The sequence below is a fragment of the Myodes glareolus genome, chromosome 3 (assembly GCF_982192425.1).
Source record: "Myodes glareolus chromosome 3, mMyoGla1.1, whole genome shotgun sequence".
In the NCBI taxonomy this organism is placed as follows: Eukaryota; Metazoa; Chordata; class Mammalia; order Rodentia; family Cricetidae; genus Myodes; species Myodes glareolus.
Genome location: NC_142028.1, coordinates 94,014,995 through 94,031,958, shown reverse-complemented (window position 1 = coordinate 94,031,958; position 16,964 = coordinate 94,014,995). Strand labels below are relative to the sequence as shown.

Here is a 16,964-nt window from a genome sequence, read left to right as displayed (position 1 = left end):
TACCAAGATCCACAGATACTCAAGCTCCTTCTGTAAAGAGATGTGAATTTTATATAACCTACACACACACACACCCCTGTGCACTTTAATAATCTCTAAGTTACTTACAATTACTGAAACAACCTTCATGGCCAATGATGTGCAAATATCTGGTAGTCTATATTGTGTTAGGAATAATAACCAGGCAAAAGTCTGCAGACATTCAATACAGATACAGGTTTTTCAACTTTGTTTGATCCATTCTTGATGGAAACCTTGGGTAGGAAATTCTCATCTCTTCAAGGATTTCACAAACTGAATGAATAGCTGAGAGAAAAACGAAAGCACCTTTCTTCAGAGATGCTGAAATAACACCAGAAGCAAAGCACCAATTTGTTAATGGGTTATGACAGTGTTTGTTACTGCCAAATGCAGTGTATCTTTTTTCTTTAAATATATATTTTTTTCTTGTAATTTATTTTTTTTAAAAAATGATTTTCTAATTTTACATGCCAAATTCATTTCTTACTCCCTCCCCTCCTCCTGTTCCCTTCACCTTCTCCCTCTTCTCATCCCCCATTCTATCCCCCATCCACTCCTCAGAGAGGATAAGGCGTCCCATGGGGAGTTAACAAAGTCTAGCACATTGCTTTCAGACAAGACCAAGACCGTTCCCACTATGTCTAGGCTAAGCAAGGTATCCCTCCAGAGAGAATGTGTTTCAAAAAGCCAGAACAAGCAGTAGGAATAAATCCTGGCCTCACTGCCAGTGGCCCTGCAGTCTGCCTCAGTCATTCAACTGTCACCCACATTCAGAGGGCCTAGTTTGGTCCTGTACTGGTTCCCTCACTGTCAGACCTGAGTTGATGGACTCCTATTAGTTCAGGTCAGGTGTTTCAGTGAGCGTCCCCATCATGGTCTTGACCTCTTTGTTCTCACTTCTCCTTCTCTTCGACTGGACTTTGGAGCTCAGGCCAACACTCCTCTGTGGTTCTCTGCCTCTGCTTCCATCAGTTGCTGGATGTTGGTTCTATGAAGACATTTAAGAAAGTCATTAATCTAACTACAGGGCAAATCCAGTTCAGCAATTCTCTCCACTGTTGCTGAGGGTCTTAGCTGGGGTCTGACCCTAGCAGTGTATCTTATTTTAAGTCAGTTATTCTATATAGAATTAACAATTATTATTATTGGCACAATAATATTAATAATACATGGTAAAACAAGAGGATGCAAAATGTGATGAACTCTTTCTGAACTTGAATCAGAACCTTTCGAGTCCAGAGTACAAAATAAATATCCTATATTTATAAGTATAGTATAAACAATATATAAAGTATATATAAATAAAGCAATTAACAAATACACAAGTTGCTCAATCCATAAACAAAATAGTTGGTAATAAACTAGCTCATAAAATAAAGCATTGGTGTGCAGAACTCAGTTACCATTTAGGCAAAAGGCATCTCTTAGTTGCTTAAGAATACAGCATATATATCCCAATGCGCAGCCAAGACTGACAGCAGAATTCACAGCATCTGGAGTAAAATGAAAATGCAAAAACAATGAAGAAATTCAAGACAGTAGCACTAGAGCTTGGAAGGACAGGACCCCTCTGTGCATGGGGAGCTCGGAGATACAGTGCTGGTGCCTTTGGGAAAGGACTGCATGTGGCATTCTAACAGTTTGAACTACAGAGATACTAGTTCCTGGCAGAAATGGCAACATCCTGTAGACAGCATTTCGGACATGTGCTAGGTGGGAAGGTGTCTGTTGGTTCAATGATTGGATGCCCTGATGATATATGGTATGTAGACAGTATGGCTTCCCAAGATTCTTTTTTTTTTAAATACTGCTGAAGGCAGTTTTTATTCTATTTATTTATTTATTTATTTATTTATTTATTTATATTTTTTGTATACAATATTCTGTCTGCATGTATGTCTGGGCACCAGACCTCATTATAGATGGTTGTGAGCCACCATGTGGTTGCCAGGAATTGAACTCAGGACCTCTGGAAGAGCAGGCAGTGCTCTTAACCTCTGAGCCATCTCTCCAGCCCCCCCAGATTCTTAATGAAAAGGATAATGCTGAATTACAGACAACATGCTGTCCTGATTCCCAGAGGACTTTTGAACGTCCCCCAGGTGAAATGCCTGTTGTTATTATCAGTGCTTAAATTCTGCCTTGTTTTATACACCCTGAACATTCCAGCAAGGTGACCACTGTGGCTCTAGAAAGTCTACATAGGGCTACTTTAAAATTGTAACCAGTAACATGAAACCAGTTATATAAACAACAAAACTTAACAATGAAACTTACATACAGTACGAGTATGCCAGTGGTGACCCCAGTCCCCACACTATAGGAGACACCGATGTAACCACCTGCTTTAGAACGCATCTGCAGCTGAGACCTAGTTCAAAGTGACCAGGACAAGTTCACAAGTATCTAATTCCTCCATTGTGTCTTCTAACTGGGTGTTCGTCTCACTTCTGTGAAATGAATACCTAAGATTTGACCATAGATTATTTTCCTTTTATTTCATCTTATTATTGCAGTTAGGCATGTTTTACAAACTGGATGAAGTCACTTCTAATACTGGGACATTTGGTTCATGTTTAAAATGGGAGCTTTCTAAATATATATTTACCTATACTGACTTTGGATATCAAAGAATTGGGAACCATGGACTTAGAGGCATGCAGATATGAAATGTGTGAGCCAAGAGGAATTAGAGGATTAAAATACTTTGTGGAAAGGAAAGGAAATTGAGGACAGAACTGGTTAAAGACGCCCAGAAATTACAGGCCATGTCAGGAATAAAATCCACACTGACATTGAGGACTAGATGAAATAATTATTTTCTTCCCTTCTCCCTTATTTCTTTCCTCTCTCCCTCCTTTCCAGTCTCCCTTTCTCCTTCCCTTCCTTCCTCTCTCTCTTCTTCTCTCTTTCCTTCCCTTTTTCCCTCCCTTCCTTCCTTCTCTCCATCCCTTCCTTTCAGTAAGTACATGGGAGTCATTTCTGTGTGCTAGGGAACAGGGTGGTCATGATAATGCAGATGATTAAGCCACAGACCCAGATCTTAGGGGACTCTCAGCTGGAAAACAGGGAAAGGTGGAAGTACGGTGTCTCTGTTCAAACCAGCACAAGGGCCCCTGACCCCTAGGTGCCACAGGATGCTTCCTGGCAAAAACAGAATTTAAGTATCTTTTGATTCTTGCATTTTAGACAATAAATATGTCTATTTGGAAATAAATACTATTACATATAATGGTAGTGCATATATTTCTGGGGTACAGTGAGATCACTCAATATATACATAGTATGGAATAACCAAATCAGAAAAAAATAACATTTCTATCTCCTCAAACATTTTTTTATTTCATTTATTGGGAACATTTTAACTCCTCTCTTCTAACTCTTCATAAAATATACAACTTGTTTTGAACAAATTGCACTTGTTAGAATTTGAATCTTGATGTTGGAGAGCCTTGAACCTAGAGGGACTGGGTAATTGTCCAAGCAGGTGCACAGAATATACAAAAACTCAATAGCTGAGACAAAAGCATTTATAATCAAGTATTGACTGCCCCTGGCCAAGAAAAAAAAAAGTATGCTTTCCTTTCAATAAGAACGTTCCAGAAACCTAGGGTTGGTCACCGTCTTGCCAAGCACAGCCCTAAGGCCAAGGAGACAGTAGGGCTTTTCAGAGGACTTGGGGCTCCCTGAGGGGCACTGGAAGAAGGAAAATGAAGAGGAGGTCTCCTCGTGGTTCTGTGGGTTATGAGGACCTGATAAGCCTTTGGATTTCTATGGGCCTTGGCCAGAGTGCAAACTAAGAGAATAGCTTGTTGATTGCTGAAATGATTAAGTGGATCACCTTATTGATTCTCACCTAGCTTGGAACAGACCTCAATAACCAGCACCAAGTGTTTTAATAAGAGCAAAGGAAAGATTTACTAGACACAAATGTTTTTCATTAGAGGGGAAATAAAGCACACTGACCCACCAGCAAGGGGCCACAGAGTGGGCTCAGCCTGGAGCCTGCCAACCGAACAGGAAAGCGAGGAAGAGGAAGCTAAAAGAGACGGCCCTGGGCCCGCACTTAACAAAGCCTTAGAAATGAATTTCTACTGATTGCCAGGTTGTTTCCTTGGCTTCTTCCTCCCCATTCTTTAAACCCCACCACCCATCCCGAAAGCCAGGGTCCAAGCCAGACAGTGTACTGAGTGCAGGCACTGGGCCTGCTTGAGCTTTGCCATACAGACTACTTCTCATTGTCGGCTCAGGCCAATAACGTGTGTACAATCACCTCTCCGTCTCAAGGAAGGGTACTTCTCAAGAGAACTGTCAACCAGCCCCAGGCCTAGATTTTAAAGTTGTTTCTCTTGGAAGTAGGATCTGTGAGCCTGTACTGATTTTTCCTCTGGAGGCTTTGATGTGAATCTACCCTTCCCTGCAAAAGCTGGCAAAGTTGTTTTTCTTAAGCAATGACTCTGTGGTTGTGACAATCAAATACTATATCATTCTGTTTTCTCACCCAACTTAGTTAGGAGTTGACCCTTCTGTCATTATGTCCGTTATAGAGACAAGTCAGTGGAGGCTTAGAAGTTAGACATTTCAAGGGTTTACCCAGCTCACATGTGATAACGTGGGACCCTGAATGTATTATCATCAGATTCCAGATGCTCAGCTCAAACCAACTGCCTCTTAAAGGAAAAGTAACAAAAGTCGTAGTGCCTTCAACACACACAGAGAAAGAAATGGGGGGAGGAGGAAGGGAGGGAGGGAGAGAGAGAGTCTGTTCCCGTCCTTCCAATCCTTAGTGAGTACCTGCTAAGCCCCTGCTTTAACTCAGCCTTTCTAAGCCAGAGGGACACAATGCTGAGCAAGGAAGGTTGTTACATAGGACTACCACGCTTGTAGGAGCAGTAGGAAATAATAGATGAGGCCCCAAGTTTATAAATAGAAATCATCTGATGGAGAGAATCACAGCGCTAAAAATAAAGCGAGTTGCTCTCATCAATGAAAGGTTCCAGTATGCAAAGCCTTGGCTGCAATGCATTCTCAACAGGAAACGGCAAAGGCAGCAATAATTCGGCATGGCTTTAGCGTTTATTTGGCAAAGAGGTGACCACCACAACCAGTAAGTGTCAGAGCTCTGGAAGGAACAGCAGCAGGTCATCAGACAGAACTAAGAGGGCTTTAAGCATTTTCATGAATTGTGTTTTTAATATAGTCCTGGCTGTGCTTTGGTGGGACAAGAGAAGATGTACGATTGCTAAGAATGGCCATGGAGGAGCAAGGTTGCAACAACATTGCTGGCTGCCACAGGTCTGGGCAGAGATAGAAGGAGACGCCACATCCTTTGAGAGAAGACTGACCTCTTGTCACCTTGCACTTTCGCAAATGAACAAGACCTATGCTTTCTGGGTACCCCATATGGCGTCCCTGCCAACTGATCTTATTATACTGTGGCTCTGCCAGTTAGATACTGAGAACTTTACTTCAGTAAGAGAATGCCATGTCTCATCTCTACAACACCCAAGAGAGGGTTTCAAAATGTTTTACCAATCATGCTTTCAAGGAAGCTATGCAGCTCCCTGGTCACTGTTTACAGAAAACTCCCTGATTTTCATATATTATGATCTAGCCCTGTTCCCTGTGGTCAAAGAAGCATTGACCTCAGAAAAAAAAGCACAAGTTGAGGCAGACTAGAAATATATTGACAGGTAATGGGCTCTCCTGCACAAATGTCACAGCAGCTAACAGTCTCGGTGTCCTCACGGTATGTCAGTGGGAATAGGAAGGTCTACCCACTAGCACTATGTTTAGATGTCCAGTTTGGAAATCAGAGAAGACCCTTCAGAAGGGAAAGGTAAACCCGTCAGGAAAATGTTCCTTTACACCAGGCTCTCAGGAGGGAAACAGCTGGGGGCAGGTAACTGTCTGCAGGCCTGACTCCCAGAGACAGAAGTTTGAGTACAAGGTGAATTCTCAGGAGAGAAAAGAAATGTAGGGGAACCTTTGAGAAGATGAGTCTCGTCCATAATTGATCTGACAGACATTGCCCATTCAGTCACCACAGAAGGACCATTCTCCCATGTAGGAACGTATTTGCATTGAGAGGCACCAGATGTCACCTAGTTAAAAGCGTGTTCACAGGAGAAGTGCCATGGCTGTCAGCTTGAGCTAGGGCCTTAGAAAACCCAAGCGCCATGTCAGAGACCCATGTCCTGCATCTTCGTCACAAACTGTGTCTTTGTTGTCTTCTCCTCCTCCTACCCCTACTCCTTTAAACCTAGCTCTGGACAAAACCAGACAGAATTTTATTCACTAAATGATTGAAGGAAGGCCCTGAGTCTTTAGCCTTGTGATTAGTTAAATACTTTCGGGGAAAAGATGTTTTTTCTACTTTAAGAAAGTTTGGAAAAAAAAGTGATACATTAACTGTCCTTAGCCAGTTGAGTTCACCTATTTCCTAAAGGCAGAATAAAGGATGTCTGTATTTCATCAGCAAGTATTTATTTAACCCCATCCTTGTCCACCATCCTGCTGGGAAAAACACTGGACAAAGCTGACATCCTTGTTTCAGCAAATTTCCATTAATAGGCATATCTGTGACAAAATACTAAGTTCAGTTTAGTTTGCTAATATAAATAGCTTGCTCTTGAACAAAGGAGTTTAAAGGTAACTTGCATCTTTTTGAGATGAATAAATCTTCGTAAAACAACATGCGAGCCTTGTGAGAGTGAGTGTTTGGAGAGATGGTTGGTGTGGATGTGGGCAGCATCTAGAGGAAGCTGCAGCATGACAGGAATGGCAAGACTTACTCAGATAAGTAAAGCCAATGATAGAAAATGGTCATTACATCCCGGAAGACAGAAAGGAGGGCTCACCGAGCTCTTTAACAAGAAGACTGGCGGTCTGGCCTCTGGGAGAGGAACAAAATCTAGTTCCTATCTCAGCTTCCCAATTCACCTGCTCATTTGTATGAAGATAAACTTGAATTCTATGCAAAGACCAGATACTGTTATGATCTGGGATGAAAATCAGACTAGACCAATGGCGGTTAGGAGGATAAGATCTTTACTGATAGCTCCTCAAAGATCCCCTGAAAAAGCAAGCACACCCAACTCAGCTGGTGCTGGGTTTGTCACGGAAGGCACTGCCAAGGAAAAAAATATTTTGTTGAAAGAACAGAGGGAGTGTAACACTTCGGGACAAACAATGAGGAGGACAGAAGTCAAAGATAGCCACGGGATACATGTGGGAGCAGGAGGCAAGGCAGGAGAGGCCAACAGGGTAACAGGAGGGGGGCGCTGCAGTTGACAGGAGGAAGGGTCTTCCGGGGAGGAGCTGCAAAAGTAGGAAGTGCTGGACGGCAATTCTCAGCGAAAACAAATGACACTAATAAAGAAGAAACAAAAGGCAGAACAGATAAAAAATAAAATAAAACAAGCCGTACATTCAGACCGTGCAGCGGCATCAGGGCATAAGTGTGCACAGCAGACGACACTGGGCGGACACAACTGTGCAAGAGCAGGAAGATGGCCTGGCAGGGACATGAAGAGGGCCAGCTTGACAGGTTAGGAGAAAATGGGCCAAAGAGCTGGCACAGGAAGAGGGAGCTGGTCTGAGTTCCAGCTCAGTCAACAGGCTCTGCACTGTGAAGTATTTGAAAGGCACCTCTGACTTTGGCAGGGGAGGGCTACAGTCAGCCAGTAATGTTCTCCTTCTGTCTGTAAAGTCGAGGCCAGGATGCCATCTCTAAACTAGAGACCAGGTGAAACTGTAAGCGACCAAAGCATGACCAGAGAGGAGGGTAGGGGAAGCTGAGATGTCCACAGTAGAAACCTCACGGTTATGCCATGACTGAAAGCATTGTCATGGGATGGTTTGGCAGAACACAGTACAAGACATAGTCTAATATCCAAATATTTAAATATAGCTGACATTTTTCTCTGAAGAATGTAACTTCAAAAATGATACTTGTTACTAAAGAGATGGATAAGTGATTCTAAAAGTCCTTGCCTGTACGAACATAAATGAAAAAAAGAGAGTGAGTACCCCCATCTGATCAACAGCTGCAGCTTCCCCAAAACTAGTAACATGCAGCACATACAGGCGTCTTCCAAACTCACAGCTCAACTGAGCCCCTGGAGCTCACCAAACAGACATAGACCATTTCTTCCAACTGGGCAAGCAGAGTGGAGGTCAGCATCTTGTCTTTCAATGATCAGATCCCAATGACTGTGTCTGTATTTACATACTCTCTGTGGGGTGCATGTGCATGCTTGTCTATGTATGCTGTGTGCAAATGTACACATACAGTTCATGGATCATGAACTGACCCATGTCTCCTACAGACTGAGGTAGTGAATTACCACTGAGCTATTCCCCCTCACCCTCCATGAGTGTTTCCAACTGCACTGAGAACATCTGACATGGGACATGTCCTATCCTAAGCACATTTGAGGTGTAAAACACATTATCATGGAGATAGTTACAGTGTGACTGATTTCTAGAACCCGTTCATCTGAATAGCGATGCTATTGAGCTAGCACGTTGCCATCTTCTCTGTTGCTCAACTGTTTGTAGCAATTACCATTCGACTGTTTGATTCCCAGAATTTGATGCTCAGATATTTAAGAGTGGAATTGTGCAGTTTTTCTCATTCTGTGCCAGGTTCATTTCACCTAAGTTTTCAGGATTAATCCACGTCATGCACAGCTGCCTTCCTTTTAAAGGCTAGATGGGATTTCATTGCATGTATACGTCATCTATTCTTTTCCACTTATCCATCAGGGGACACAATGTTTCTGCATCCTTCCCACTTGGAATAGGGCTGTAGGGAACTAAGGAGGGTTGTTATCACTCTGATATCCTGATTCAGTCAAGCCTTTTGGATAAGCAGTCAAAAGGGCTGGATCCCATGGGAGTTCGTTTTTCATTTTTGCGGTACTTCCACGCCGTTTGAATTCTTACCAACAGTATACAGGGTCGCAGTTTCTCCGTATCCTTTCTTGACTCTCTCCACATCCTCCCCCTAGCCTCTCTGCTTCCCGGACTGCAGCATCCAGCAGCTGGGCAGAGAAGGCCCATCCAAGGCACTGCTACCACAGGCCTGAGCGGTCGTTCTCTGTCTGCTCCTGCCTGCCAGCTGCATCGTGGCTTCACACAGAAGAATGTGAGCCAAGAGAGGGTGAGAATTCACAGCCGTCAGAACCCCTCCCAGAGGGAAAAGGCTTTGTCACCAAAGGAGTTAATGAGCTCTTCTCTGCAGGAAGCCCTAAAGAAAGGAGTGTTCTGAGTGCAGAACGTTCGCTTTACAGTAGGTGGTGTTATTGTTACATGCTCATACAGACAGTGCTAATTAACAATCCTAAAGGCCACATCATTAAATTACCCTCGGCTTAAAGCCCTTGCAATGTTTAACATATCCCAGCAATTCAATTATATCCAAGACACCAGCCTGAATGTCAGGTACTCTTCTGTGGCCACTGAAGTGCAGGCAGCTCTCAGTAGTGAACCTTAGGAGAGCAGGGCACTGGCAAGCCCCTGCCTCTGACATATACGCTAGATGGAAAGCAACAATAAATTGCAAAGAAAAATCTAGAAGTGAAACATGGACCTTACCAATTCTATATGTAAAAACAGGAAGGACAAGATCTTTAAAATCTGACATGAAAAATCAGCTCATTGCCCTCCTATCTGCTCAGGGTTCACTTTCTTCATTTGCTCTGGGTCCTCCTCTCTCCCTTGTGATTTCCAACTGCAGCACACTGTGTCTAGGGGTTGAACTTGGGCAACTTTGTAGCTTGTGGCTGGGCTTTCCCTACCAGTGAGCACCCTATGGAGCACACAGAGATGCTCTGTTCCTTACCCTAGGAAACAGTTCACGTGCAGAATAGAAAGGACTTCCTCCCACGCGTGTGTGCGCGCACACACACACACACACACACACACACACACACACACGGAGTGAGGGAGAGGCAGGTCCGACCTGACTTGAACTTCCCTATGAAGAGCAGTCCCATGCATAGGCCCATGGCATCTCAGCATGCTTGGCAGACCACACCGTGACAGAACCTTCAGCTTGGAAGGAGCCAGTGAGGAGGCTGCATGAGGGAAAGGCACAAATGTGGTCCCACTGGTTACCACACAAAGAGATCGTGCCAGTGACCAGCGGGCCAGCTGGGCACTCATCTGCAGGCACAGAAGCAGCAGTGAGGACAGCCTGCCCGAGACTCCCTGAACCCTCTTCCTCAGTCCCCATCTCTGAGAAAAACCTTTCTGCATCCCTCGTTTTTCCAGCACCATCCCAGTGTCCCTTGGGAAGGCCCCTGCTCAAATCACATGGGGTCAAGCAAATATGAATCCCCTTACCGTGTTCTATTCCATGGAACACATCCCAGTAAAGGCTTATGGATGGCGAGAGAGCTGGGCAGGAAACTAAAGGACAGACAAACAGATGACAGACAAATGGACAAAGGAGTGTGTGAAAGAATAAAACACAGCAATCTGCTCTTGCTTCTCTCTGTGGGAACTGAATCCTGACAGCACCAAGCTGGACTCCAGCCCTCCAGAGAGAAGACAGGGGCGGCCACCCATCTCTGTCTAAGACAAACATCACCATCCAGTTACAGCACTCTTGCCACAGACTCAAGAGAACTTCTCTCAGTTTGCCCGGATATGGTCCAGCCATCAGCCAACCAGCCTTCTGTCTGTGGGCTCTGCAATCTCTTAGGCCGTTGCTGAGCGCCTATCTCTATCTACCATGACGTCTTACAAAGCTACGGGTGCGAAGAGAGCTCCAACACAGGCTTTCGGCGTTTCCCTGTGGAGAACAACAGAGCGACTTCCCAGGCTCGCTGTGCAGATTAATGTTTACTGAGCCCCTGACAGCTCCAAATCAATGGTTCTATCTGGAGACTGTCTATAGATTGGCAAGTCCCTTATTGGTGTAGAGACGTTTTGTTATGACTATGAAATGCATGGCTCAGTTGCATCACTCCCGAAAGGATGGCAAAGAAAAGCCAGCGTCCGAGGCGGCATCTGAAGGGAGTGCCATGGGAGCAGACCACAGATGAGCTGGCTGAGGAAGGAGTCTCTGATGTAGCTAGCTTTGAATGACGTCAGCAGACATGCGGAGGGACAGGACTTAGAGAGAGCAGGGAGAGAAATAAGGAGGCTTGGTTTATAGTTAAAGCCTTGCCCCAAGCAGCTGAACGTGAAGAGGCTGCCCAACCCCGTGAGATGAGATATCCTCTGGGACATAGAGTCATGCAATTCCACAGATGCTGACGTCCCCTCCATCTCCATTCTGCGACAGTGTCCTCTGAGTCTCAGTTTACATCTCCCTTCCCCGCTGAAGCCAGCCTAATCATCTCCACTGAAAGTGAATCCGCCTTTCTTCTGAGGACCCTCAGCGCTTGTGTGAGCTACACACCTGCAGATTTGCTCGTGCCGGCCCCTTATAATAGGATAATAACAAACACTCAAACCGTACTAAGTGTATGGGGGAGAGATTGTTTGAGGCAACACACCTGCACACACACAGCCAATTAACTCGTACAACAACCTCACTTTAACTCTGAAGGAGGTGACATCAAAACTCCCATTTAACAGATAAAAAAATGGATGCCGAAAATTTAATTAGCTTGCTCGAGGTCAAACCACTTTGAATACACAAGGCAGTGAGAGCTGCCCTCATTATCTAGCTCTCATTTCACTCCCCAGCACGGAGGCAGTGCTACCCAGAGCACAGAGGCTGCACACGATGGTGGTAAAAGCCTGACTGCATTTGAACCCCAGCTCCAGAAAGCTGTTGGATGTTTTTATGCAGAGCCTGAGAATGCTGAGTGCATGCCCCTCACTGGGCTGTTAGGAGAATCAGATGGATTGCGCTAAGCATTCAGTGTGGCTCTCATAAGCACTGTCGACACAGACCTTGCCACTGTGAATAAGACATGGCTATCTCTTCTCTACACCTCGTGCTTCAAACACAGGAAGTGCTCTTGTGTCCGTGAGTTCTCATTCATGACTAATTCGAGAATGTGGGGGTGGAAATGACATAGTCCCATTTCAGCATCGATAAACATTGTAACATGAAGCATGACCATTAATGTCTTAGTCTCGGTCTTCTCAGCTAATAAGCTGGGAATCCCACAGGCCGCTCAGGGAATCCTATCCAAGCAGTGCAGGAGAGGCAGTGTGTAGCATTATTAGGAAAACGGAAGGGACCATCCTAAATTTATCCTGGATGACCATACCTCACGAGGGTCTCTGGAGGTCTCTGCTCATGGTTCTTTCTTCACCTTCCACAAAAGCTGCTTGTAGACGTCGTGATAAGCCAAATAATGTCCTCATAGAGCAGGTCGCATAGGAGCCCTCCTGTTCTTATCAAGCTGGAAAAGCCACAGTCCTGGGACAGAGTGGGCTAAGTCAGCATCTGAGGCCACGGGTGGTCATTGCAAGGCTTCCATCAATTTCCAGTAACAATCAAGTGCCCGCTCAGTCTGTTGAGAAGCAGAAAAAGGTGTGGCAGGTCAGACACTCTACTGATGAGCCCTTTACTTAACCGTTACTTCCCCTTGTAGTTGGACACACCACTTAGGTGTTTCGTGCCCTATTTGATTTCTTCTGGAACTGCCCAGGACTTTTCTAAGGATTGGAGACCCAAAACAACTTCTGGTACATAGAAAGCTCTCAGAGATTTCATGAGCATTACTGTTACCTTCTCCTCCTTGCAAATGTACCTTGTACCTCATCTCATCCTGAATACAGGGAACCCAGAGCCCACTGTAGGGAACTCATGTTCTGAACTTTTCCTGACATCTTCCAACACACACCTCTTTGCCCTCTGACACCCCAGTGCCTGTAGAGACGTGTGCCCCTTACTGTGATGTTTGCTGAAAGATGCTTGCTATGACAGCTCATAAAGACCCAAAGTGCAATCCCTCATCACTTTACCTCTGACCCCTTGTTTCCTCTTCATAAAATAGCATCCCATGGACTTGTATGATAACTAAGACATGGCTTATTCCCTGGATATCCACTAGCATTTGATACCTAACAAGTTATCCCCAAACTGTGATCTATAATAACAATCATTCTTTAGGGTCACAATTCTATGGGCTCACAACTGGCGTGGTCTCAGCTAAGCATGGGCCCTCCAGAGGTGAGGGCATATCTCATAAACATCATTCCCCCTGAATTCAAATGATCAAATAATAATAATAATAATAATCACAAAGCAAGCACAGATTGGAGGGAAAGGGATCCAGCCTTTCGGTGAGAGTTGTTTTGAATTGTTGTAGCACAATCATGTTTTTGTATTCTACTATGAGGGATAAATAAAAACACCTCTACAAAGCAATTCACGTTTCGATCAAATTTTCTAGTTCAGAAATTATTGCAAGACCTCTTACATCCAATGAGAAAATAAATGTTGGGAGCCTTTAGTGTGTCTACTCTGCTAGGTACTGGAGAGAAAGAAAGAGTTCACATTTTATCATGGCAATGTTTCTGGCCTCCGGGTACTTGTAAGCAAAGCAGGAAGCTCTACGGGAGCAAAGACATATTTAAGACCTGATGAAATATCAGCATCTAGCAACAATATAGCTTTCTCAGGGGCAGATACAATTGATCATTGACCATATTCTGATCACAGTGGCTTCTAACTAACAGGGCTGCAGTATGGGCAGGCTGTAGTAGAACAGAGGAAGGCCGGGCAAAGGAGGGAAGGTTTTAGATGGATCTGGAAAGTTGGTCAAAGTTGGGCCAAAGCGCCACAGTGAATGACTCTTTGGTAGCCACTTTGTACTCAGCCTCCCCTCTGGGGAGTTTTATTTTAAAAGAGACTCCCAATAGCCACAGAGTACATGACAAAGCTCTGTTTCCAGTATTGTCTGGGAGAACGAAGGAGATCCTCATTTTTGAAGCCATTTGTAAAAGGAAAGCCTCTCTTTTGCTATGGCACAATAGAAAGACTGTAGGTGTTTTCAGTCCCAAAACTGGCTGTATTATTTTGTTATTCTGTTCAGGGATCACATTCCTGAGTCTTTATCTCTAATTGGGTTCTCCTTGCAGCAGAACATAGACTATCACACTGGACTCTAATATCAGGCTTCTGGCACATATAAGCTAATCGGTGTAGTCCCTGGTCTTTGCCATCTTCATCAGAAATTTTTAAATGTCCACTCTACCTAATGACTAGTAATTGCCATGGTACCAGACCTCCTCTGTAGGAGCCATGCAGCAAAGTTCACACCAGAAGATCCCTGTAGAGCCACCTGTCACAAGAAAGGTACTAAGCGGTTCCTGGTTCAAGCTGTTCTCATTCCTGGAGCTCACCATATGTTCTCATACCTGTACACTGCATCTGTGTGGGTACCTAGATAACCCTCGTCATTATTCCATTTGTCATTTGCTTCTTCCTTCCATCTTCCAACCCAGCTAATTCACACTCCATTCTTCCATTCACCTTCTCCTCCTCTAACACAACATTCCTTTTCTGGCTTCCCATCCCAGCTTCAGTAATCAATCCTCATTACCTCTGTGAATTACACACAAAAAAAACATGGAATTTCAGAAAATTACTGTGGATTAAAGGATGGATGGGAGGATGGATGGATGGATGGATGGATGGATGGATGGATGGATGGACAGATGCCCAATCAGGATATCCCAATCAATCAATAAATTTGCCAAAAGCTCAGTCGAGTACTGTAAAGCTCCTCCTGTAAGACACAAGATTTCTCAAATCAGAGAATGTAGCTAAATTTTCTACTAATGTGTAGGAGATGGTAATTGAGGCTCAGTTTCACAACACTATGACTACAGCATACAAAAATTATGCTCAGCATACACATGCCATTACTCACCAGAAACAACACTTGGGCACCAGAATTAGAAAAAGAATAACAAGGTCCAGAAAAAGGATCCCCTTGGGAGTTCCCACTACAAGTTTGAGATAGGGTCCTTGGAAACTAGGCTCCTGTCTAACTGTCACACACCATGAGATTCCAAACCTTGACACATTTGGGAGGGAAAGTCTTCCTGTGCATGAAAACCAAAGTTCACTCTTCTTAGATCCTTAGCATAAATCATCTTCCTCCTGCCCACGCCAGAGCCAGCAATGGCACCAAAAGACTTCACTTCTCAACTTACAAATATCTACTTTTGCTCTCGTCACCCATAAAGCCTCCATGACTCCCTCCCCACCACCAGCAATTCACCATGTCTTACATGTTTCTCAGATCACCGAAAAATAATTTAATATTTGAGAACCATGAAATTTTTCTTTTAAAAAACCCATGCAACACAAACAAAATCAAGTAATAGATTCAACCTGAAGCCAGGTATCTTGCTGACTTTGATAAAAGAAGCACTGTACAATTTGTACAGTAGTTTAAAGTTCCAAACAAGAAAAGGCCACGCTCACTTCTCGTCATTCCCATTGTTCTCTCGTCTTCATCCACGCGAAGCACGTTTACTGATTGTCATGTATCAGGCCATCTAATGGACCCCTTGACACATAATCCCTGGAGCACAACTGTTTCCCACGGGAAGAAGAAACACTGGCATACAATACACAGTTGTGGTACAGGATGAAAAACACAATAAATGTCCAGAATGGAACACAGACATGAAAAAAGAACAAAAAAGTATCCAAACAAAGGAATAGATTCCAAAAGGTTTCCCTAAGGAAATAGCTAAGGTCAGTATATCTAAGACGGTGGTTTACAGGAAAGCAGAGCCCAGGGTGCTAGCATGGCATGCACAAAGAATGATGGATGAATCAACATTTAGAGAACCACATATCATTCATTCATTGTGAGTTAAGGAACGAGGAAGATGAGGCTACAGAGCTAGATTCAGAAGTTGAAGGGGCGTGGTCAATCGATAATTAACCAGGCCAACTCAATACAAAAAGATTCAGCTTTTAATAAAAGGGGAAAACTTACACGACCAGAGATTCCACGAACAACAGGTAAGCAGGGAACCAAAGAGAGGAAGTGGCAAGGCACTTCGATCTTTTATTTATTTTGTGTGGCCCCAGGGGGACACACCTTAAGCAAAATGTGATTGGCTGAACTCCCCTATCAAGAAGTTACATCATAAAATGCTTTGGTTACTTTGGTTACAAAGTGAGTGTATTTGTACTAAAGGCTTCAAGCCAGCCAGTACAAGGCTGTGCACACGCAATGCCATAATCGAGTGCATTTACAAAACTTACTCTTTTGCAGCACAGAAGATGGGGAGCTGGTAAATGAGACCGGGGGCAGAAGAACCAGCTAGATAGTAACCTTGGTGAGAAATGGCAAAAGCCTAAAGGACCAAGACAATGACTGTAGCACGTGGTTGCGGGTCTTTGGATATTAGCACACACTTGCAGATGTAGCATCCCATCAGATAATACATGTAGCAGTCAGGACTACCAGTGATGTCCTTTGTCCATGTATCTGGTATGAATAAGCCGTGTCTTTAGCAATCAATGTGTTCAGAAGCCTGGGTCATCACACTGTCCCCTTCACTGACTAGCTGTGTTCCTTCAGGTGAGTCTGCTGTTTTCTCTAGGGCTTGTAGTTCTTACTCATAAATTAAATCACAAAGCTTACCTGCTAATTTTAAATAGTGATAGGTCTAATATTATTATTTAGTCAGATGTAGTCTAAAACGTGCATCAGTTATTACCCACTATATCATATAAGGAATGTGTTAGATGCAAATAACAGAAAACCAGTCTAAAACTGGTTCAAGCAAGAGAAAGATAAGAAAATATGTGAGTATTGCTATGGATTGAACAGAATTCATGTTTTGATTTACACCTATTTCAAGAACCTGGGACATTTGGAAGAACAGAATTTAAAGCATTTGAGTTTGATCTTGAGAACCCACATGATTCTGCACATTTGGGGCAGTGCAAACTTTTTATCCGAGCCCAAGGGAGACAGAGACAAGAAAATTCCTGAATC

At 43.9% G+C, this 16,964-nt stretch overlaps 1 long non-coding RNA gene across 6 annotated transcripts in view; it reads right to left on the bottom strand.

Annotated features, from left to right (window-relative positions):
- Positions 1-312: 312 nt before the first annotated feature.
- The window catches only part of LOC125412393 (uncharacterized), a 116,846-nt gene continuing 100,194 nt past the window's right edge, over positions 313-16,964 (bottom strand). For all 6 annotated transcript variants that reach the window (XR_015737556.1, XR_015737555.1, XR_007235584.3 and 3 more), the window contains 3 exons: positions 12,258-12,503; positions 1,425-1,514; positions 313-1,009 (listed from right to left, as the gene is read on the bottom strand). This is a non-coding gene — a long non-coding RNA (uncharacterized LOC125412393). The remainder of the gene's footprint in view (positions 1,010-1,424; positions 1,515-12,257; positions 12,504-16,964) is intronic.